The 24,811-nt window shown below is 31.8% G+C and overlaps 1 protein-coding gene and 1 pseudogene across 1 annotated transcript in view; both read right to left on the bottom strand.

Annotated features, from left to right (window-relative positions):
• The window catches only part of LOC126976629 (protein embryonic gonad-like), a 121,458-nt gene extending 97,146 nt beyond the window's left edge, over positions 1-24,312 (bottom strand). Inside the window, exon 1 of the mRNA XM_050825109.1 lies at positions 24,062-24,312. The gene's annotated coding sequence lies outside the window, so the exon portion shown is untranslated. The remainder of the gene's footprint in view (positions 1-24,061) is intronic.
• LOC126976556 (60S acidic ribosomal protein P2-like) lies at positions 15,491-15,925 on the bottom strand (annotated as a pseudogene).
• Positions 24,313-24,811: the final 499 nt, after the last annotated feature.

Genomic DNA, 24,811 nt, shown 5'->3' with positions numbered 1-24,811 from the left:
GTACGTTTGTATATTTTTTCTATTCCATAATAATAACACTAAAAATACTTGAAACACTAATGTAGTGTAAATAACTTCATTGTACGCAGCAAAGGAAAAAACAAACAAATAATGTACAATAGAACATAGTATTGCACAAAGATTGTCGTTAAACAGATGCCCGGATAAAAAGCGTTAAGTGTAACAAAACGGTACGTCTCGAAAAAGTGCATGAATATTTGATCCCAAACCAGAATCATTAGTCAACTTTTTATTTACATCAAAACAACTGGCTTTGCTGCAGTTGAATAACGCTAGGGCGAAGTATTTCAGACTCTAATGTCTTGCAATAAGAGTTAAGGTCTTACATTGGATTGTTTTGCCGTTTTCTTTGTCACACAATGATATTATACAAACAATTGTCCTGCTTCCTCACTATCAGGTGATAGTTCGTAACTAACATCATTAATCAAAGAGAACACATGCGGATCTTTTATGATGGCATCGAAAGAAATTGTGATTGTAAGCTTTAATACCGTCTACACTAACGATTAGATCGGCTTTAGCGATATTGACTTCTATGACTTTCATCTTAGCGCCTATTGTAGATAAATTCAGGTCATTTATTATAAGTGATCCCATATTTACCCTTGGATTTTCACCTTCTTATGTGGGAATATACAATTTGTTTGCGTCAACTGTTTTTGTCCAATTGACGCATAAATTCAGTATGTAACTAATGGTCTTTTTGGAGTATTAGCCTAAATGGATTTTTATAATGCTCTTAAAGTAAGATTATCACATGATAAATGAAGTCTTTTTTCAAATAATATTTACTTATACTGTAACGGGTACGTTAAAAATCTTAAAAATATTCTTAGAAATAATAACCAAACAGTAGGTTACAAACGTTAAAATCAAAAAAATACTTCTGTAGTAGACATTACGTTTTTCTGTACTGTGAATAAAGGTTTATTCTATTGTTATCTTGTGTTTTGCCAAAGCCAAAAGATTAAATGAATGTAGTCGATTATACATTATGAAAAACTTTAAAATCACAAATCACATCTTAACTAACCATGTAAATAACGTTTATCTTAATTAAGATATTCTCCGTCTATCGCATGTTGCATTACAGCTGGCCGAGGTGTAAGGTAGGTATTATTATTTTTATGTTTTTATTAATGTATAATCTTAATTAACAAACACAAAAATATTATAGTAACTTCTACAATATACATTTTTTAGTACTTAGATATTATAAGTTTGTATACATAGTGCTTTTTTAGTGTTTTTTTTAGTATTATATAACAATATATATTATATAAATTTGTTTTTGTTTTTTTTTTTGGATTATTATGTTAATATTAATGTCATTTTGTGAAAAAAGTTCCAGTTGCGTCGTGGTTTCATAAAAGTTAAAAGTAAGTTAAAAACACAATAATTTTTTAACTTAATGTTAAATTTTGTTTCCTTAAAAAGCAATTGTTAAGTTTCTTCCCAATTCTTCCCCATTCAAAACTCCATGGCATGTGTAACTTGGTGAACCAAATGCCCGGCATTGAATACAAGCAACATTAATCGATTCTCACAGATTAAAATCAGTCACGAACTATTTCCTCTCTGATAAATAACTTCATTCTTTAGGAAGGGAACTATTAGGGAACGATAACACCAATACCGAAGCAAATTGTTCGTATTTATTAAGTTCCGGTTAGTTATAATATCTGTGGTTTTAACCCGATTCGATTGCAACTTTAGTTTAAATTGATTTAGTGCTCACATACATAGCTTCTTCTTTTGTAAGACCAGAGAAATAATGTGATGAAATAATTTTACATACACGGTTTTCATGAAGGTACACAATTAATATATAAAACACTGTGCATTTCTGAGAATTGGAGTTTCTGTGCGTTTCTGAGTCTGGTGTTTTAGAACAATCACAGTACCGTTGCCGGCCTTTAAGGAAGATGTACGCGATTTTTGAAGGTAGCCATGTCGTATCGTCTCAAGGAAGCTCATTCCACAGCTTTGTAGTACGTGGAAGAAAGCTCACACAGAAAGACCAATTTATTTATTAATAATACACATTGAGAAGAATCAATGGGAAAATAGACTTATAAAAATAAGTTTTTAATTTTACTATAATTTATGGAAAATGCTCAATTCATTACTGCGCCTCTGGTTACTCAATGTTTCTTTATATAATGTTTCTTGTGGGAAGAAATTATTTGAAAGAATTCACCATACCTCTCAAAAATTTTGGTATGTTTGCTGATATAATGAATAAAGATAAACAATATGAATTATTAAATAAAAATATTTCACCAAGAGAAATGTATCACTGACGTAAATAGGATATTAATTGAAAAAATTGATTCCTACGTAAATAGTTAGCCAAGGTTGCTTTACACTTTCCTGTTAAAAAGAGTAAAGAGAGAAAAGAAGAAAGAGAAAAAGTGTAACTTTTTTTACTATTTCTTCTATTCAATTTAATTATTAAACTTTGGTGATACACTATTTTATTTATTCCCGATACTTCCCGATAATTCCGTCCCATGCTCTAAGTATGAGACGGGACGTCACCGCGAATCCACTACACTCACCCTGATGAAGAACCTCTTAACGGTCGGTACCCACACCGATAAACCTGAGTAAAAGCGATCAACCAAATAAAAAAAAATGTTTATCTACATATTATGGAATACTCACTAAATTTACTAAATCATTACTAGATATAAGATTAGTACCTTCGAAAGTAATAATTATAACTTAATCATGTTTACATAACTGATTGTTTAAAGATATATATCTTAAAAAAAGGCCTTACAAATAAAATTGCAATTTTATACCTGAGAATAAACCAAGTAGATGCAAAATTATTAGTAATAAGTATAGCAATTACAGCGTTTATTTGCAAGGCTGCTAACATTCGGAAAACTACAAAACCACCATTGTATTGACAGTGTTGTCAGCGATAATCAATATTTTGAATATTCTTGTTTTATTCTCAGGTATAACGTTATGCCAAGTTTACTTGTAAGGCCGATAAAGTTTAACTTCAACATGATACCACACATACATAACCTCAACATACATAATCTATTCAAATAAAATTTTCGATTAGGCAAAACATAACTTTTCCCACAATAATATACATAAATATACAAGTGATATATTAGAAAAAAGTGATTTATATAATGGAAATTATGAATTTTAATACGAAACCTGATTATAACTTGGAACATTTAAAATACCATAAAAATTACGACATTAATCCGAAATAAATAGTCCAATTTCCATATTTTAATTAGACTCATTCTCCAGATAATTAAGCGTATTACTTGATTTTATTTGCAATTAATATCCAAACAGTAATTAATAGTTTAGTATACTTTAGCTGTGGTCTCCATTTCTGGTTATGACTTCAGATTAATGAGCGATATGTTTCCATATAAGTTCTCATATGAATGCGGTGTATGATTTTAATATGGCCCATGTGAAAGTATTGCCAGTCTTTATATCCGTCATTTTCAACTTTTTCTTGTGCAAAAAGTTTTTACTTAACATTTATAGGTAAGGCGACATGGTTTAAACACGCAGATATAACTGGTATTGAGTTTATTTGCGTAAGTCTAGCCCAATGTACTAAGTGTTCAATTACAATTCATTCAAATATTTACGTAAAAACCCTACTAAAATATGGGTGTGATGCGTTATTTCGTTCTCTAAATATGCTTGAGGGATGATGGCTGGTTCATGAGTCATTCTCGTGAACGGAAGCTACTTGTGGTGGAGAACTTTGATTTAGTTGTTTTATTATATTTCTTTAAAAATACTTCAAATCTGTAGGTAATATGTTTACTTACTTGAGGTTTTAGGTACTGAATGAGCCTGAGCTGTCACACTCGTTTGGATAACGTTAGTTGGCAAATGAATCGCAATTTGTCAAATCACATTTAACAGAGTAATTTGAAGTCTATTTTTAATTTATATTATATTGATGTTAGTATTGTTGTATTTATAGAGAACAAAAAACTTGTTATAAAAAAAGTCTTAATTTTATCTTATGGATTTTGTCGATACATTTCGGTGATTTTTCACATGCATACATTGTATTAAAAAATGTTAAATCACGAATCTTTATATTCTCATTAAAAATCATAAAACTAAAAATCTTTTTTTTTTTCAGATTGATTCCTTTAGAATTCTATTTGATGTCAATAAAACTACCTTTACGTTGCGAACAAACTTTCTTTTTTCATAAATGATCGCAGAGGTTTTTAATAATATTCATGTCTACATTTTTTATTCATCGTTTCAGAGTTTCTTCTTCATCATTCCATTTGTTGGAGACAAGTCATCAAAACAATCTAAGGATTTAAATTATTTCATAAATTAGCACGAGCCAAAATTAACGTACATATTATAATGGCAATATTCCTTATTCTAGTTCACCTAATAACCTGTTCCATTAAAAGTCGAAGAAATTATCAATGACAACTAGTAGTTTTATTATTCAATAATACTACTTGAGATTTTGACAATTTTTCCAGTTATGAAATGTCCTTACCTATTTCTTTTTACAGACTAAATACAAAACAAAACGCACAGTAGAATTATCATAGTTTGTCGTTTACATATTTTATGTAATCAAGGCTTACTTCGAACTTTATCATAAAGTTTATAGATATTTTATTTCGTTCTATAAACACTTCAGGTAATAAAATATATTTTATCAAATCCATTTCAAACAATACCCATACTTACATGAATAACCAGCTTGCATAAAAGCATTTCGAGCAGTCGAGTACTTATTGAAACATTTAAATTAAATTTTACTATGAACTCCAGCGAAGCTAATAAATACAACTTCAAAAAAAACCCTTGAAGTAGGGTAAGCACCCCACATGCGGCCACTATAATTAATCACGCTCGCATTGTCAAATGTTAGTAAACTTTCGTTGTTGTGTGCAATTGTTACCTTTGTCAATTATTGTTGTGGTAGATTTCAACTAAAGGATTAATGATAACATTTTATACAGTTTACGTTTAGATGATCACTTTGTTCTGAAATATTTTATGTCGAGTCTCAATAAAAACATTGCCAGTGCGAATTTATCTTACCCTTAGAGATCTACGTACTTGATGTCATACATAAGAATATATATATTGACTTAACAACGTTCTAATTAATAACATTAAATTATAAAATAAGTGAATTTTAATTGTGATATTTTCTATTACATTTTTTGTTTTCAGTAACTTGCGGACCAAATGACATAATAATGTAGATTTTTTTTATTTTTTTTATTTATAATAATCGAACAGTAAGATATTCATCATTAAACCAAAATCTAAATTATCTAGACTAAGGACCATGGTTATTATATAAATTTCCAAATTTAAACAATAACGTCAAAATCGTCTCACTAGTTTTGGAGATGCCGCAAACAGTCACGTCAAACTTATAATACCTTTATTTTCAAGGTAAAATATAAACAATTTTGAAAAACTAATAAAATAATTTTGTTCCTTCGAAGAGCTCCTCAATCCCGCTTTAATAATCAAATTTAAGCTAAATTTATATTCTTGATTCTGTTTCAAGTTATTATATACTTAAAATTTGGTGCGCGCTATCTATTTTACTTATAAGTCTGGTCGTTTATGATTAAGGCGCCAAAACGAGCGAACCGTTTGGAAGACATTAGCAAAGTGTGTGATTATCATTACGACTGATTACTGCCCGGGCTACACCAAAACATAACTCATTACAGAATCATCATTGATCTATTATAATACCATTACTGATCGATTTTAAATATGCTTTATTCCACTTTGTCCTTTTTTAAATTTAAAATCATCTATTTAGCATGTATTTACAAAAATGGCAAAGCATTTTTGATAGAACGAGACGAAATAATTGAGTTCATCAAGACGTTTTTAAAGTTTAATAGTCATGTATTTATATTTTTAAAATTATTTTATTTGTCTTAACCTACAACGTAGTAAAGAAAAACACTTTCTTTTCAAACAGAATTTTATATTGAAAATACCTATTTACGCAATAAAAAAATTGACAAATAAATAAAGAAGAGTAATTAAAAGATTTTTAGTGCTTTATATCTCTCTGTAATATTATTAGTAAACATTAACATTATTATTAATAAATTAATTATATAAAAAGTGTTATTAATTATTAAGTCTAGTGTAAGTAATCCGAATATTTAAATGTTGTAAATATAGTTCTACAAAAAATAATAAGTAATATTCACCTGACCCTTTACGAAAAAATATATCACCTAGGGTCTACATTCGCGGCCCAATGGGAACGATCAGTTGCGTTGTAACAGCATTTTAAGACGTGGGAAAGACTCAATTAGAGCATCTTTTAAACTTTCCCTTTCGAAGCTTGTGTATGAAAATGGCGGAAATCATAATCGTAATCTATGTTGTTGATCGAATTAACAAATTGGTTTAACTGCTCCCAATTTCTAGATAGTTAAAAACTATTAATCTTATTATTTATTAACGTGTAAGTAGAAATCTTTAGTATCAATTTCTCATAACTATTTATTTACTATACTTCTGTTTTAAGCACTCTTCTTAAGGCGGTGGCAAAGTTAAGTTTTGCGATTTATAACTTCTATGTATCTCCCAAAAAAGTATCTTATAATAATTGCGTCTGATTTTTTATATCCTATTAATATTAAGAATAATTAAAATTAAAAATTATTAAAAACTTGACATATATTTGTTGTTTCGAAATTTGTCCTTTTTACCCTGTTTTAGTTGGGAGAAGTGTAGACATATTATCTGTATTTCATAAGGTTAATTTTGTTCCGACATAAGACATTTTTGATATACGTCAAACGGTACTCAGTCGATTGTCAAAAAGGACACATTCTGTGATATGACACATTTAGCCACGGTCGCGACCCTCAATGCAATTCTGAATTACGAATTCGATAACGCATTGTCATTGTTATTTGTGTGCGACAAATATTTGGAAAGCTCTTCTTTAGTGGGCGTTGGCGATGTCAAAATTCTGACAGCCAAGTTTATTTGGTGAGGTTCGTTTGTAGAAATAATATTGCGAATTTATGGTTGTTGTTTAAAAGGTTTATTGCATCCGCTTGCAGATTTTGTAACATATATATATGTGGTTTTATTTTCTATCAAACAATCACATTAAACGTTGCTTATTGTTGGTTATTTAATTAACTTTTGTGTATATTTTTGTGCCATATTCATGAAGATATCTTAGCAATTACAATTACGTAATAAGGTTGAGATTCTTATTGTACATGTTCTGTCTTCTTCCAACAGATGATTATGATACCATCTCAGAAGAATAAAAACGTACATTTTATAAGGACTAAAGGATAAAAGAATAATACTAGAACTAGTACATAGTACGTAAGGTACGTACGTACCTACCTTAGAAATCAACTTAATGGTGATGTGTGGATGACACATACATTTTGAAATGTAAAATTCATGTGTGGTTAGGAGATAAATAATATAGTTTCGCTACATCAAAGGAATCATAGGTACTTACGCTGTCGGTCTTTTAAATTGCGTACGCATTTTTTTGGAGGCACAAAGTACCAAGGAGATCTTATTTGATTGAACATAAGATCTCTTTGCTCTCCGTACTAAACTAGCTCATCACTCCTGCAGAAATCGTGTTTGTCGCCAATTTAATACACTTACTCGAAATAATCAGCAACTCAATTTATTAATTATTCAAATTGTTAATTATTATTTCCACGTCAACCTGCTTTCGTCGTACTGTCATTGACTCCCTGTGAAAGGGAGCTAGTTTGTAGAAATTACTATAATTATTGTTACACTACTTAAAATAATCTGTATGTCTCTAATTCTTTTGCACATGCCAGTTATTGATATTTTTGCTATGTGTCTTTTAGTTTTAAGTCTCCTTGTTGATATTTTTACATTTGTGCATGAATATTGTTGGTTTGTCAAATAAAGTAAAAAAATGAATATAATTAGCTGCAAACTGAAAAGTAATTTAATTTATTCCTTGACTGACGCGATAGGAAAAAGTAGTCGAAAGATGAGAAGCTTGAATCAGCTTCGTGTACAAATTAGTTATTTAACAATTTATAGTGCAATAGTGATTTATATGAAAAAGTAGAAGTGTTATAATATAAAGTAGTAAATTGTATTTGTTAGATGCAACGACTAATTATGACAATAATCAAGACAATCATGTTCGCGAAGCATCCTTACACAATTAATGAATTCAAGCTCTAAAGGTTGATGCATTCAGTATACGATAATTTAAATTTATACAGTTAATTCTTTATCACTTTTCGATATTGGATGCAGCACCTTACACACAAATTTATTTATTTTTCAAACAAAACAAATCTTATAACTATATTTACAATACTATGACTACATAAAATTAAAACTATCATTACGTGGAAGCGTACCAAGAATACTGGCAGCATTACCGCGTTGGATAGCAAAGCGTTGCAGCATTACAGCCATTGTAAAATAATCTATTTGGTTGAAAAGAGTGGCCGTTGAGTTTTTATATGTTCTTGTACATAGTTTATGGCTAATTCAGTACCTTATTTTAGAAACATTTATAGTAACTATTCAAAAGCGTTCAGTTTGAGCCTAAATATATCCTGTTTATTTGACTTTGAATTTATTTTGTTGACCACCAATTCCAACAGTTTCTATTTTGTATCGTCATTGAAATACCACTCAAGGAATATCATTCCACGATTTGATAGTAATATTATCCGCAATTTTATTTCATCTATAGTCAAGATGATTACATCTATTTCCTAATGCAAACCTTTTATTTATTCCCGGTCAAAATATGCTCCCATTTTACCCTTGTATAAATAATTTATTCAAACGAAAGAACAACAATGACCGAACCGGTCCAAATCTGAAGGGTTAAGTCGAGTCCATTATTTAAATATAACACCACTTATATGAACAATGACATACACACCAGAAGTCAATTTAACTGGTTTGAAACACATAAATTATGTTGAGACAATCATTTTGATGTATGAGCACGATTATGATTTTATGGGAAGAGTTTTTTGACGCTATACTGAGATAGAATTTCGCGATGGAGCCGATTTCTAACAATTGCATAACCTAGAGGGGATTTAGATAATATAATTTGTTTATCAAATCATAGTGACTATTCCGAAACTGAACTTTTTAAACATTGCAAAATTTTACCGGTGCAGGTACTGATGAAATATTCAATGTTAAAAGAAAACTTTTTCAACACTAAATACTGGGTTAAAGTACAACATCCAGTATTCACGCGAGCCGTCACTCGGGGCCGTTTATGCGCTCTGAGCGCGCTCAATAGATATGGCGAACGAACGAATGCTCACCTAGTTCCTCGCCTAATTAATGAATAACCCACTGATGTACGGAACTGTATAAATCCTCGTAATATTAAGAAAAAACCGAAATCATACTTTTTAAGTCACTTAAAATAAATATATTTACACAATTTATCTAACTGGCACTAATGTTCTGTAGTTAATGTGCCTAGATTTAACTCTTTGTTAAATTATATTACAATGCCGTGTGGTTTTCTGATGCTAGCTTTAAGTATTTTCTTTTGTAAACTTATATTTAAATAAATAAATAAATAAAATTAATGTTATATTATTTAATATTATTTTACAATATTACATTTATTGTACAATATTACATTGTAAAGCCCGCTGAGTTTCTTGCTCCTGTTCTTCTCAGGTCTGAGGCAGTCTATTCTGGATAGATGGTTGTATTTGAAGTTCAATAAGTGATTTTTAATCTGATTGAATTAAAAAAAAATGAAAAATAGAAGTAAATTTGGGTTAGAATGATAATTTACTGATAGTTTGACATATCAGAAACAAAATATCAGAAGACTGTTAGATCTAGATTTGTAGTAGTGCGTACTTGCCTCCCAACAACTAGCCCCCCAATCGCCTATTAAAAGGTTGCCAAAAATGTCAAAAAGGTGTTGTATAAACACCGCTATTAATTGTCTCATAGAAAAATACGTACTATAATTAATGGAGTCGCTGGGGAGGACGCGGTAGTGAGCTAAGGTGTCCCGACCGCATCAGTATTTGCGCCGGTAGGCTTTGTAATGCATGTTAATAAATAAATATATAAATAAAATTATGAGTAGCTGAGTGTACTAGTACCACCAAATACCCCAAAAGATATATATAAGTAAAATAACATATTATTATAATGAAACATTAAATTAACTTTTAATTTACAAATGTCGCTAATACTATGGTATAAAAAATGATTTGACCTAGTCGAAACTAACAGAGGCAATACTCATTAGTAAAGTATCAGTAAATGATATAAAACTGCCTACTGAAATTCCACTGACATCCTTAATCATATTTGAATGTGCAAAACATTATATAAAATATAGGAGCGAAATGGGCATACATAATATTAAACGGGCACAAATATACGGAAAACACATTTTCCAAACCACGATTGTCAAGCAGCATGTTTCACCACTGTTTTATTACAAGAAGAAAGTAAGGTTTTGTATGGAAGTTTACGATTATTTCTATTGCCGGCCATTGTGCAGTTTCACCAAGATGCTAAAGCTGTTTCCGATGACGAAATAGACCTTTGAACTCGTTTAGGTCTAATAGGGAAAAGTATTTGTCACTCATGCAGCGTCGCGTTGACAGCTAATTGTGAGATAAATTATGCTTTTATAATTGAATGGGAATGTATGTGAGTTGGCAATAACAGTTTTGATTGGCTTTTGATTTTCTCTCTCTGATTTTAAATATTAATTACTTTTGATTTGATTGATTTCTTAGATTCGAGGAAATTAAATAGTGTTTTCTTTGATTAACGCGAGTGTTACATATTTAAATAAAACATTTTTAGAGGATTAAGACGCGTGTAGTTGTTACTTTGTTTTACATTACATTTTTACGTTAAAGTTAAATTTTTATTGCTATTTTGGTTAACTCAACGTTTAAAGACATTTCCAGATCTCATTTTCACGGAGAAGGAGAAGCAGTTTTATGAAGTTTTTCCCAAATATCTAATGTTAGAACATGGTTACGCGTTTTAATCCTTTAAACAGTGTTTTATTTAAATTAAATAGTGATGCTATAGTGATTTTTAGTTTTGTATAATTAAAATGCAAACTTCTGAAGTGTTTGATTTGCCTTAAACAATATTCAAATAAAGTATTTAAGCTATAGTATTACTAATACTAATAGTCCTGCTTTTTTTTTGTCTCAGAAAACTATTCATTTTTATAATATTTGCAATAGTTTATAATTTGGTACTTGATAGTAAAGACTTCTGAGTGAGAAACATATAGTCGAATATATGTATATGTATAAAAATATATGTATAAAATATTTTTACATTTTTTTAAACGTACATTCAAACAAAACCAAAGCAATTTTTATGAAAACTACACAAATAAAATAATATTTAATGAGCATTCAGCTGTTAAACTAAAATCTATCTGTGCATGTATCTATAAATATCCATATGACCAAGGCTGACTTAACTTGTATATATCTACGATGAATTATACACAGCTTTCAGGATTGGGGACCCGAGGCATGGTAGTCGCTCCAGCGGGAGACGGTTGTACTGCGGTACGCTACGTCTTAGGTTTTTTGTGATCTTATGTGTCACCTGGTGATAAGTCATACGCTCTGCCAACTGAAATGAAGAGCCACTTTTGTTTATTAGAAGTCACATTTAGACTTTCACTAGCAAATTGATTCATGTCAACTATGGCCGAAAATGTGTCACTTTTCTATTAAAAAAAATTTAGATTTTATCTCAGATCCTAAAACAAAGAAAAAATAGCTTGATAAACACAGATTAAATTGTGTGAATTTACTCGTATGTAATGAGTTAAGGCATTTCATTTTTAAATTGTGTATAACACGTGCACGTCATGTCAAATACAGAATGATGGACTTATAACGAACAAAGGTCACAAGATCACGGAATATAGTTTAATTTGAAACGTTTACTTGCAGCTTCTAATTCGCAATACCTAAATAAAATGATCGTATATAATAAACTTGGTAAATTTTAATATATATGGCTAAGTTCGATATGTACAATATTTTATTATGGAAGAGGAAAACAAACGTTAACGTCATCTGGTGTTAAATGGTCACCACCGCCCAGATTCTCTTGCAACACCAGAGGTATCACAGGAGCGTTGCCGGCATTTAAGCAAGTTATTTTTTTAAGTTGTTGTCGTTGAAGAGACCCTTGTCATATCATCCCGGAAACACCGCACACGGAAGCTCAATCAACAGCTTTGTTGTACGTGGAAGTAACCATAAAATCATACTATGGAGGAACGCCACACATCAGGTGGGGATGAAACTTGTACTCTATTATGGGTCTTTTGAAGGTCTGTGGAATATAAAGGCATGTATAAATAGCATATATGCAATAACACTACCAAAAAATATTCTCATAGAAAGTAGTGTGCAAATAGTAATTAAGTTCCAGTTTAGTCAATTTACTGGGCTAATGAGAACAAGCGTTTTTACATCTCATAGCTGCATTATTATGTGCAGGGTGTATCAGTAATCATTACACGAACTTCTCTCATTTTAAACCTCGTCTCGTCATTTCTTTTATAAAATAAGTACAATAAAGTACTAGTATTTTCTATGAGTAACGCAAATGTTACACATTTAAATTAAAATACTTTTTAAAGGCTCAAAACTCGTTCAATTGTAACTGTGTTTTTACATTAGGGTTTTGCGTTAAAGTTAAAATTTTATTATTAATTTATTTTAACTATATACTTATACTATCTACGCGCCTCAATAAGGCTACTGGAAATCCAAGCGCTGGCAGCTTTTTCGGTCAACGGATCAGCCTTGCTATCCAACGCGGTAATGCTGCCAGTATTCTTGGTACGCTTCCACGTAATGATAGTTTTAATTTTATGTAGTCGTAGTATTGTAAATATAGTTATAAAATTTGTTTTGTTTGAACTAAATATTTAGATAAATAAATTATATAATATCCATTTATTTTTCCTGAAAAGGTCTGAAATGGCTTTTTGAAACATTTACGCAAAAACCTAATGTAAAAACGCAATTATAACTATAACTGCGTTTTAACACGCGTCTTAACCCTTAATAAAAGTATTTTATTAAATTTAAGTACAAATAAAAATTATATATTACTAGCGGACCCGACATCGGACATCGTCCTGTACACACGTCTTAAATTCGAAGAATCGGTCCATCCGTCAGGAGGAGTTCACTAACATACACATGGGCAGGAGAATTATATGTATTAAGAATCGAAATCGATCTCAAATCCACTGGAACACACAAAAAATCATGAAAATCAGTCCAGCTGTTAAGGAGATAGTTCAATTGCGAATCTAAACCATCCTCGAATCCACTTGAACTCAAACAAAAAAAACATTCAAATCCGTCCAGCCTTTTACGAGGAGTTCACTGTCAACACACGTACAGAAGATTATATTTATAAAGATAAGGCTATGCTTCATCTATGCCTTCATATATCTGCAGCGTTTCAATCACAGAGTTATTTAAAATAGAGTGAAGCGAGCGAGCGATCCGTACGAAAGACGATGTGGCCAACAGCTCCGTCATACTTGTCGACCTCTGACCGCCTCAGTGTCAAACTCTCGTGTGAACATTCGTTACCGGTGAAACTAGAGCGAATGGAACTTGATTTGAGCTTGATTGGCTATTTATAAAAAGTTATTTGTAAAAAGTAACAGTTACGAGCTCTATTTTGACAGCGTTGTGATAAGATTTTATGCAAAAATAGCTGTAGCCATCATTCGAACTTATGACAATAGCTGTATTTAGCATAATGAAGGCGATCTCATTTTTACTTTAAAATATTATCAGAATACATTTTTAGTATGACTACACATTTTTGTATAAATATATAATTAATGGAATGAGATTTTTTTTATACAATAAGGGTCGAGACGAGCAGGACGTTCAGCTGATGGTAATTGATACGCTGATCCCGTTTAGGATCCTTGACAAACCTAACAATTCTGAGCGGCATTACAATTGCGCTAATCACCTTGAGACATAAGATGTTGTCCTATTAATCCCAGTAATTTCACTAGCTACTTTAGAGCGAAACATAATAATGCTTACACATTACTGTTAGGCTGTTGTGGTACCCATAATCTAGCCGGCATACTGTGCAAAGGAGCCTCCCACTGGTAAATGCCCTTAGTCGCCTCTTACGACACCCTTGGGCCTGGGAGTTCCCTATTATTTTTATGCCCGAGTTAGCACAAGGCAAAAAGAAATAAGAGTGTCTGATATTTAAAAGATATGTTAAGAAACGTACGAGGGGCGGTCAAAAAGTTCGCGGAATGGCGGGGTTGGCGGGGGTGAGGTCGCTCCTCCAGGTAGCCGCTACTTGAGTAACTCATAATTACTATATATGCCAATTTCTAGCCTAATTGGGTCATTAGCTTTCGAGTTACAAACGAGTGAACAAGTAAATCGGGAACAAACTAGCCACTATGGAGAAAATTGAACATCGCGCCGTCGTAAAGTTCCTCACCAAACAAGGAAAAACGCCTCAAACTATTTTGCAAGAGATGTTAGCTGTTTACGGAGACTCTGCTCCTGGTAAAACCATGATTTACAAATGGCACGGCCTTTTCAAGCAAGGAAGGGAGTCAATTGAAGATGATCCTCGACCTGGACGGCCCATTGAGGCCACTACGCCGGAAATCATTGAAAAAGTTGAAAAACTTGTATTGGAAGACGGAAGGTTGAAGAAGAAACAACTTGCAGCATCAGTTGGAGTATCAGAAACCACAATTTTAAATATTCTTCATCAACATCTTGGCATGAGTAAAGTGTGTTCAAGGTGGGTCCCGAGAATGCTCACGCCGCTGCAAAAATGATGATGAATGAAGATGAAGAAAGAGCTGCGTGGAAAAAAATTTAGAGACGATGATGAAGTCAAGTCGGCGATTTCGGCGTATTTTGACGCCCAAGACAAAACCTATTTTTTCGACGGTATTAATAAGTTATATGCCAGATCCCAAAAATGTATTCGTGTTAAGGGGGAATATATTGAAAAGGAAAAATAACATAATGTATCATTTCATCTTTTTTCCCAGTCATTCCGCGAACTTTTTGACCTCCCCTCGTATGTGTGGTAAAGGTTACTATTACATGTATGACTTATGATGCCACAGATTGGGAATGGAGCGACCATCCTCAGGCTATTAAATAATACGTTTAATTGTACAATATAACTTTGTAAACATATTTTTAGATGAAAAAAAAATCCGCTGAGTTTTTGAGCCCATTCTTCTCAGGTCTGAGGCATTTTTTTTGAATTGGGTGGCAGTTTTTTACTTTCAATAAGTGATGTCACATCTGATTTTGAATAGAAATATTTGAATTTGATAGAAATGTTGCGATATAACAAGTAATAAGTTAAAATATTTTATATTTCATAGAAACATAGCTACACGGTTACACTTAAACCAAATATTGGAATATAAAACCGCGTAGTTCGCGCCATCATAAAGATGAGCTAAATCAAAAAAACCGAAGCCCATGTTCTCATCATCAGACTCAGACTCTTCTTTCTTATCTACAGCCGCAGCTGCTGCTGGTGCTACTGCGGCAGCAGCCGGTGCAGCAGCACCTCCCGCTGGCATTGAGGACAGCTTCTCACGGCCCTCAGCCATTAATTCTCCAACGCTCTTGCCATTGAGTTCAGATATCTTATATATATATACCTACCTTATTAGTTTCTCCAAATCAGCCTCAATACCAACAGAGCTTAAGATCTTTTCAATGTCTGCAGCAGCTGGGGCCGCTTTTCCGCCCAAAACAGCTAGCAAATACTCGGCCAAAAAGTTAGTGCGAACATTATGTAACATTGTGTAGGTGTGCAGGTAAAAAATGTACTCATAAAAGAAGCCAAGATCACTACAAATAGCACGGTAGCATATTATTATAATGTTCATGAATTGTCAAACCAAATATTGGATCAATACTTGACCTGTGCTAATAAAACATTATCTATGTAAATAGTCTTTCGAAACGCATCTGTACAGATAGTTCTGAACGTGTCTCTAATTGGTAATTTGACCTTTATGATTTGTTTTTTTAACGTACGATAATACCTATTAACATTTTTCTGTTCAATATTATGTGAATGGTCTTAGGCTCAATTTCCTATTTGATAGAATAAAGATTAGCCAAGTAGAAACATTTTTGAAGATTTTTATGGGAATACGTGAATCTGTCTGTAACCGCGATAATAAGATTTGTTTCTTAAACGAAGACAGCACTTAAGGCGCAGCGTACTGACATTTGATAATAATAAAAATGGTCTGCACATTTAATTATTATCAAATGTCAGTACGCTGTACATTTATTGTATGAATAAAGCCTTTTTGCCAATTGCAAGGTTAACTTAGAAAGCCAATCCTATCCTACTATTTTTCGTTTGCTTGTCTCTTGACATTGGCCTCATCCAGATTTATTTCACTTAGTCCAAGGTTATCCTTCCTTACGTAAGTAGCGCTATTTTTCTTAGATCTTCTTGTCCTCGGGCCACCTTTTTCTTTTGTTTTTTTTTTACCTTTTCTTGGATACCATTCCATACTAACTTTTATCTGTTTATCTATGTAGTCCCTCGTGTATGGTCTGCCCAGCAACAATTTAACATTATCAACACTATACTCTATTCTTACTAGTTTTTTTTTTTATTTGATTCTCTTACTATTTCCGTTCTTCGATTTTACCTTGCTCCTTCCCCTCCCTTGCTTGGTATACTCGTAGTTTTTTTTTTTATTTTGTCTAAAATATTTGACAGCCCTATGTCAAACATGGATTTATACTTTTTTAGCATTTCATCTTTGTTTTTAATATAAGATGTATTATGAAGTACGAATATTATATTTCTATGTACCTACTTAATATAATTTATGTTATTATATATATGTAGTATGTTTTATCATGCTTCATTCGTTATATTTTCAGAAGATATTATTTGACCAAAATGGATATATTCTGAGACTGATTTTATTGCTTTTTGGTTTACTTCAACCTTTTTAGGTGCAATATTCTCATCAACCATTTTAGTGTTTCCCGTGTTTATGTTGAAGCCTGTTTGTTAACTATCTTGAGCTAGATCTTTTACTATTATTTGATAGGTATTGTAGTCTTCAGCTTATATGATGACGTCATCCGCAAAACCTTAAATGATTTAAACGTTATCCATTGATGCCTATTTCTAGTTCTTGGAAATCTAACTTTCAGATGATTTATTCCAAAAGTGCGGAAAAGAGTTATTGGAGTGCATTTAATACTGGGAATTAAAAATGGAATGTAACAGTATAGACAATTAAATAATCGAATCATAATCTAGTAGTATAAACAAAAGTTCGGCAGTCGAAAAATTATTATTTTTCGACTGCCGATGACAGCAACGTCGCAAATATGTCGGTCTCATTGAGTCTTACATCTTTGTGCCGTTTGGTGTCGAGACACTTGGCCCGTGCGACCCAGAGGTGCGGAGAATATATAAAGTACTATCTACGTGTCTCAATAGGGCTACTGGTAACCCCAGCTCTAGCAGCTATTTCTCTCAACGGATCAGCTTAGCTGTTCAATGCGGCAAGGCTACCAGTATACTTGGTACACTTCCCGTTATGATAGTTTAAATTTAAAGTGATCATAGGTGTTTATTGAATTCAAATTCAAATATTTTTATACAAAATAGGATGTGACATCACTAATTGAAAGTCAAATACTACCACTCATTCCAAAATGAATGCCTCAGACCTGAGAAGAACGAGCGCAACAAACTCAGCGGGCTTTTTTTTTTCATCGAAAAAATATGTGTACAAAGTAATATTGTACAGTTAAACGTATTATTTAATAGCCTGAGGGCGGTCACTCTATTCTTAATCTGTGGTTTCATTAATAAAGTCATTTATGTTATAGTAACCTTACCCACAGTAACGTTTTTTAACAATTCTTTTGAATAACGTAATACTTTGATTTCGAACATTTTCCGGGATCTTGTTGTAAAAGCATAATTGTATACATCGCCCCACAAAAGAATTACTAACTCGACTTAGCCGAGTAGTAGGCATTATTAGTTTATGTCTGTTCCTGGTGTTAACATTATGGTTAACACAGTTTCTAGCAAATTCACCTATGTGCCTATGAACATACAATACATTATCAAGAATATATTATTGAGAAGCAACAGTCAAGATGTTAATTTCTATGAATTTTGCTCTCAATGATTCTTTATAATTATAAGTTTTTTTTTTTTATATATTCCAACGAAAATTGAATTTATATCCAAGGATATTAAATAGACTAACAGTTATCCAAGGGGAAAACCGTAAACCTCTAGTAACTTAAGTATAGCAACTAGTTTATAGACTCAAACAAACGCGCATATTCCTCGAACTTACGTCACTTACATGCGGCCAACATAAAAACAGCCAGATCGCTTACATGTGTAGTTAATATTCTTTTTGCTGTTCCAGTACAATGACGATATGCGATAAAATTTTATTTTGCTATTAGTGTCTTAATGAGGAGAAAATGTGAAGTAGCAATGTCGATGCAATTAAGAATTTCATGTCAATAATTATATTATGATCTTTTGAAACAATATGTCTCACAGTTCGACCCAGAATACCAGAAGTCCTAAAATGAACTTTATGATGTTGATAACCCTCGGTTTATACTTAATGAACATGGTTAATTTTTTACTCTTTTTAGGAAGATTCCAAGCTGATTCTTAATATAAAATAAAGTTTGGAATGAGGCCTTATATAAGCTAGTAAGTCTAGCTTTGCTATTATTTATGAAATAATAATTAGAAAATTGAAGAAAGCAGGAAGACATTGGATAGTATCAACAGACGTCAGAAAAAAATGGAGGCAACTGTAGGAGCCCTATAGCTGAAGATATTAAGAAATATATAATAGTATATAAAAGTAAAGTAACATGTATAAGTTATTATTGCTGTCTTCAAAATTGATGGCTTTTTTAAATTAAAGTATACACTAGCGCAACTCATGAAATAATGGGTTGTTAAAATAACGCTGGATTTAAAAAAAAATGTGTAATATAAAATGTATTTTGGATGAGGCAGTAATTGGGATCTGTATTTTGAATTAATTTTAGTCATGAATCAGAAAAACAAAACTTTTTTAATTATAACAGTTCTGTTTTTTTTATTATTTGATAAAAGTCAAATTAAAATAATGTGGGTAACTCGCTAAAGTTTATTTTGTAGATTTTAATTGCTGAACTATGTATACAGATTATTTCATCAACCCAAGTTTATTCTGAATCGCCTTAACAAATATGCTATAGTCTATGAACGATTTTGCAATAATAAAAACAAAAATGCTGCTTTATTCAAGCAATTTTATTTAAATATTCATCCTTAATGAATTACAGGACTGTTAAAACTGAATAGCAAATTATTTATATATATATATGAGAAACATAAACAAAACTTATCTACTTATTGAATTCTATAGGTAATACTTTTGAAAGTTTACAAAATATTCATTACACCTTTTTTATTTAATTTTAAACCTGTTAGTATTTATATGGGTAGATTCTTCTTAAACTGAACAAACTAATCTTAATAATCGATATCAGTCCCAATAAACACATGACTGCGATCAAAACGATCGTAATAAAAATAACATTTAATTACAAATAGGCTCTCTTAATTTGGTTACAAAGATTCCTAATTTAGTTAATTTATTCATAGATCTTAACGAGTTGTGATAAAGATGTAAATTGATTAAATAACTTATTTATTAGAATATCGATATATGGAATATAATGGGTTGATATACAATAAAATAATTTCAAAACGTTAACAATGGATTTATAAAATATTTAATATTATATAAGTTGACGAGCTTCGCATATTAGCACCGGATTGTGGTTTCAATACCTAATTGTACTACTTACTTATTAGAGTATTCCTGGATTGGAAAAATGCTTAATTATTTAATTCCAACCGGACAAGCATTCAATAACAAAAGGATGTAAAGTGTGAATTGAACTTTTGAATAATGCCCAGGAAAGATTACATTTCATTTACTGAACCCCTTATTTAAATTATCAAAAATTCAAACGATATATCTTGTCCATATATGTCTTTATTTGTTAAAAGTTCACTTCAGTGTCGTTGAAGTCTTTTGTTCACGAGTCTTCTTAACTTACATTGCAATTATCTCAAAACTTATCTTAATATATTATCTATTTATTTTGGCACCATCTATTTTATTTTATAAGATATAAATATTAATTTTGAATATGTTTGAGATTGTAGATTTAATATTTTCTGCCTCTTCCCTATTTTCTGATTAATTTTCCTTCAGAAAACTTGAAGGTAGATATTGTATTAAATTAGGATTTCATTTTTCTCTTGGTTAGCGTAAGGTTTCTAATGAACATTTTATCAGTATCATGGAAGTGAAATTGAACTATATGTATTTAAAAATACGATAACGACAACATATGATAGAAAGCTATAAAAAAAGGAAAACTTTTATTGAGCATGTCTCTGTTGAAGCTTAAAAGGTTACATAGTGCCACAGTTAACAAAGTATGCCTTAGCTACACAAAACGTTGCTTTACAAATGTAAGTGTACCATAAATTCTACAAAAACAATAAAAGCTCGGCGTGGAAAGGTGAAAACATCTACATATCTGACCGCAGTCACACCCATGTTAAACCATCCACTTTCTAAATATGTAGCTTTGGAATGGAATAATAAATATCGTCAATGGAGGGATTCGAACCTATTGGCATTGTTTGCCACACGATTACTCATCACCAACTGGTACTACGGTTTTAACTTAAGAACTTAGTTCCAACTTACCATAATGTCTAAGACCTGATTTTCTGAATTAATTACCGGTAGTTTTACATTTTACTAGCTGACCCAACTGACGTTGCTCTGTTCATAATAAAAAAACTCTTGAGGGTAGAATTCCATAAAATCCGTTCTTGGCTGACCTCATCTAGGCCAAAGTAATATTCCTACCAGATTTCAAGTGTCTACGCCTTATGGTTCTAGAGATATTGTGATGAGTTCATACAAAGGTGGAAGTTTTTTGTATACATTAAAAACATAACCAAGCATATGATTAAGATGAACATAATTTGACCAATACCAATTCAAAGAAGCTTTCAGTACAACTTCTTTCACTTAAAGATTTTAGGAGTTTGATATCATTACATAGGTCATAAAACTTATAGGCTAGGGTGTCTTAGAAGGTATTGACTTTCGATAAACGATTTCGGTGTGCCTGATGCACACTTCTTCACTTCCTGATGCACACTGATTGCGGCTTATACTCTTTTGCAACACTAGAGTAATCACAAGTGCGTTGGTGACGTTTCAAAGCTCCGAATAAACAATGAAAACACATACCACACATTAGCAGGGGAGAGGCTTCTTTGCACAGGATGCCGGCTAGATTATGGGTACCACAACGGCTCATTTCTGTACTAAGCATTATTGTGTTTTGGTCTGAAGGGTGCCCGTAGCTAGTGAAATTACTGGGAAAATGAGGCTTAACATATTGTTATGTCTCCAGGTGACGAGCACAATAGTAGAGCCGCTTTGAATTTTTGGGTTTATCAAAAATCTTAAGCGTCACTGCTGTAAATTGTACTGGGTAGGGCGTATACCCAAATACCATCGGCTGAACGTCCTGCTCCTCTCGTCTCTTATTGCCATTAAAAAACACATTGGTACATGGTGGGCGAGAATCAAACCGGGGGCGCTGTTGGAAGAATTAACGGTGCGACTTATCAGACTACCGACGCTACAAAGGTGCAGCCGTGAATCAATAAATTAAGGTATGTTGTATGCAATCTGAACAAAAAAAGCCTTATTGTATGACCAAACAATACTACTGGGGAGTGCATTTTTAAATCACAAAATTATTAAGCAATGAACACGAGTAATTTTTTGGAATTTAGTACCTATTCTATTTATAATTTGCACATCGTAAACAATATTTTAAATTCATTGAATTTATCTAACGAAACATATATTTTACATTTAAAGGTAATAATTAAGACTTTTGATGCCCAAAAGAATAAGGAAGTCACATAAATATTATGATTAAATTAATATAAAATCAAGGCGTAGCCTAATTTCTTCATATCAAACTCTAATATATCACTCTTACCATATTAATTACCTCTCATGAGTCAAAATTTAATATAGAATACCGTTAAAAGTCACACATTCTAGAAATATCATCATTGGCCGCATGTGGAGTAATTAAATTATGTTTTCGACTTCAAAACTAACTAATAGATAATAAAACCACGACTTAATTTCAACTTATGTATGTTTATGAGATTGACTGTTCCAGATTGCTTCGGCTTATTAATATTTTGAAGGCAAATCAAGGTTGAGGTGCACTAGAAATATGCCTATGATAGTATAACGTTTTTTTAAATCTAGATGTCAATTTTAGTTGTGGCAACGCTAAAGAAGTTGCTTTTGCTTTTGAAAATGTGATATAGGCCTATTTTTAATGTAATTTTTAGCCAAGCCAATGTGAATGTTCATAAAATATATAAGAAAAAGATAATCTATTGGCATTTCTTAGTTTTTAAAAAAAATGTATGACACTTTTATATTAAGTTATCAATTTTTATTCATCGCTACTCAATAGTTCAAATTTATCAAATTAATTGTTCAAGAAAATTAAAGAGTTTTATATTACGCCCTACCATTAACCACCAAGAAAAGCAATTTTTTTAAAGGAACTTGTGGTGCATTAGTCATGAGATAAGGATATCCTTACTGACGAAAATATTGGAATAAGCATCATAAGAAGGTTAAAAGGCATATTGTACCTAATTATTGTGTGAATGGTGAGATAATAATGATATATAAGTTCATATATTTCATATAACAATTATATGTGTAATTATTGTATTATTGTTTGTCTGGTCAAGATATTTTCTTAATAAATCACACAACATGGATTAAGAATTGAAATATTTTTAAAATCTGCATAGGTCCTAGTGAACATAAGTGACAGAGAGTTTTTCATTTAGTTTTAATCCTAGCAAAAAGTAGCATATTATGAAATTAATTACTCATGTGTACTCTTAGGTAAGAGTGATTTGGTAAAAGTTTAGATGGTGCCTACTTTCATTCAAAACATTAAAACGCAATTAGAATTCACGAAATAATAGAAATTTTAAATGAAAAGTTAGAGATTTAGGAATTTCTTGAATACTGAGGTAATTGGGTGAATTACTGTGAAATAGTGATCACTTCCTTGTACAGGACGCAACATTTTCCTCTCATCATAATCGTAAGAGTATGAAATACTCAATACAAAATATTTAAAATAGTATTTTCTTTGATTAACACAAGTACACATTTAAATAAAACACTTTTTAAAGGATTAAAACGCGTATAATTGTGTCCCTTTAGCTTTCATGGAAACTGAAACGTGCTCTGGAAAGTTCACGCAACATCGGGCTTACTAAAATGATAATAAAAAATGTAACTTTTACGCTAAATCTAACATAAAAAACACGTTAACACTCGTTGTAGTCCCTTAAAATTGTTTTATTTAAATATATATCAATTAAAGTTTTTGTATTTTCTGTTTCATAAATCGAATCTTTTCACTGGGAGTTAAACTTTATTATTTAAAAATCTTATTTATGATGTTATATGTTTTATATTGTAATAGTTATATCTTTTTATATACTTTTATAATATTTACAATCTTTTTAATATTTTCAAAACTTTGTATTTACTATTGTTTATATATTTTTTGTTAAAAATATATAAACATATATAAATATAAACATAAGATAATGCGAATTAAGAATTAATTTCTTGGCACTCTCCCTTTTGCTGATAGCATTCATTTGATGCAATTATATTTGTAATTCTAAATACCTATAGTTATAAGCACTTTTTAGTTTTGAATAAATGGAAATAAGAATAAAATTGTTAAAAAAAACTCACGTTGCTTGTCAGCTGTCAAAACTCCTGCGATAAAAATATATACAGTTAGTTACCACAATATCATCTCATATTCACAGCACAATAGCACAATCCACGAATGTTTGACTAGCAAAAATGTTAAGGGCATGCGCGAAAATGTAGAGCGCACACGTCCCTGCGTACGCGCAACAAACCGCGCGATTTGTTATTCGTACCGTCCCCGAAGCTCACTCCGATATGGCTCGTGAGTCGTGTGTGACTGTACACTCATCTTGCACTTCACGATCACCGAAGAAGATACATCGTCTATCCCCTTCACGTAACACTACCGCGTATATCGCCGTCCCCTTCACCCTTATTATCAGAGGTTAAACCGCGTCCATCTGTCAGTCGAAACCCGGACACCGGGTGGGAAGGTCGCACCCACGGTATACCGTTACATTCTCTATGAGACATAAGACACCGGCGGTATATCTACGCGTTATTTTGTCGGCTCGTCGCTCACTTATTTATGTTGCGTCCGCGCAGGTGCCTCTTCATATTTTATTGATAGTAGGTGCACAAAAGGGCGCGCGGGTCACGTAGCGGTACTTTATTCATCAATGGAATTTGCTGTTGATCAATCTGGTCAACAGGCTTTATGGGAAGTTATGTTAAGTAGATCACCGCCAAAACAGCGTAACGTTATCAATGACCAATCAGGTGCTCGCGAAATGACGTGTAACCTAGATTATTCGTTTAGATGATCAAAGCGCGCGGCTATTGGCGTGC

The sequence above is a fragment of the Leptidea sinapis genome, chromosome 41, assembly GCF_905404315.1.
Source record: "Leptidea sinapis chromosome 41, ilLepSina1.1, whole genome shotgun sequence".
Classification (NCBI taxonomy): domain Eukaryota; kingdom Metazoa; phylum Arthropoda; class Insecta; order Lepidoptera; family Pieridae; genus Leptidea; species Leptidea sinapis.
This window is presented reverse-complemented; position numbering and strand designations above follow the sequence as displayed.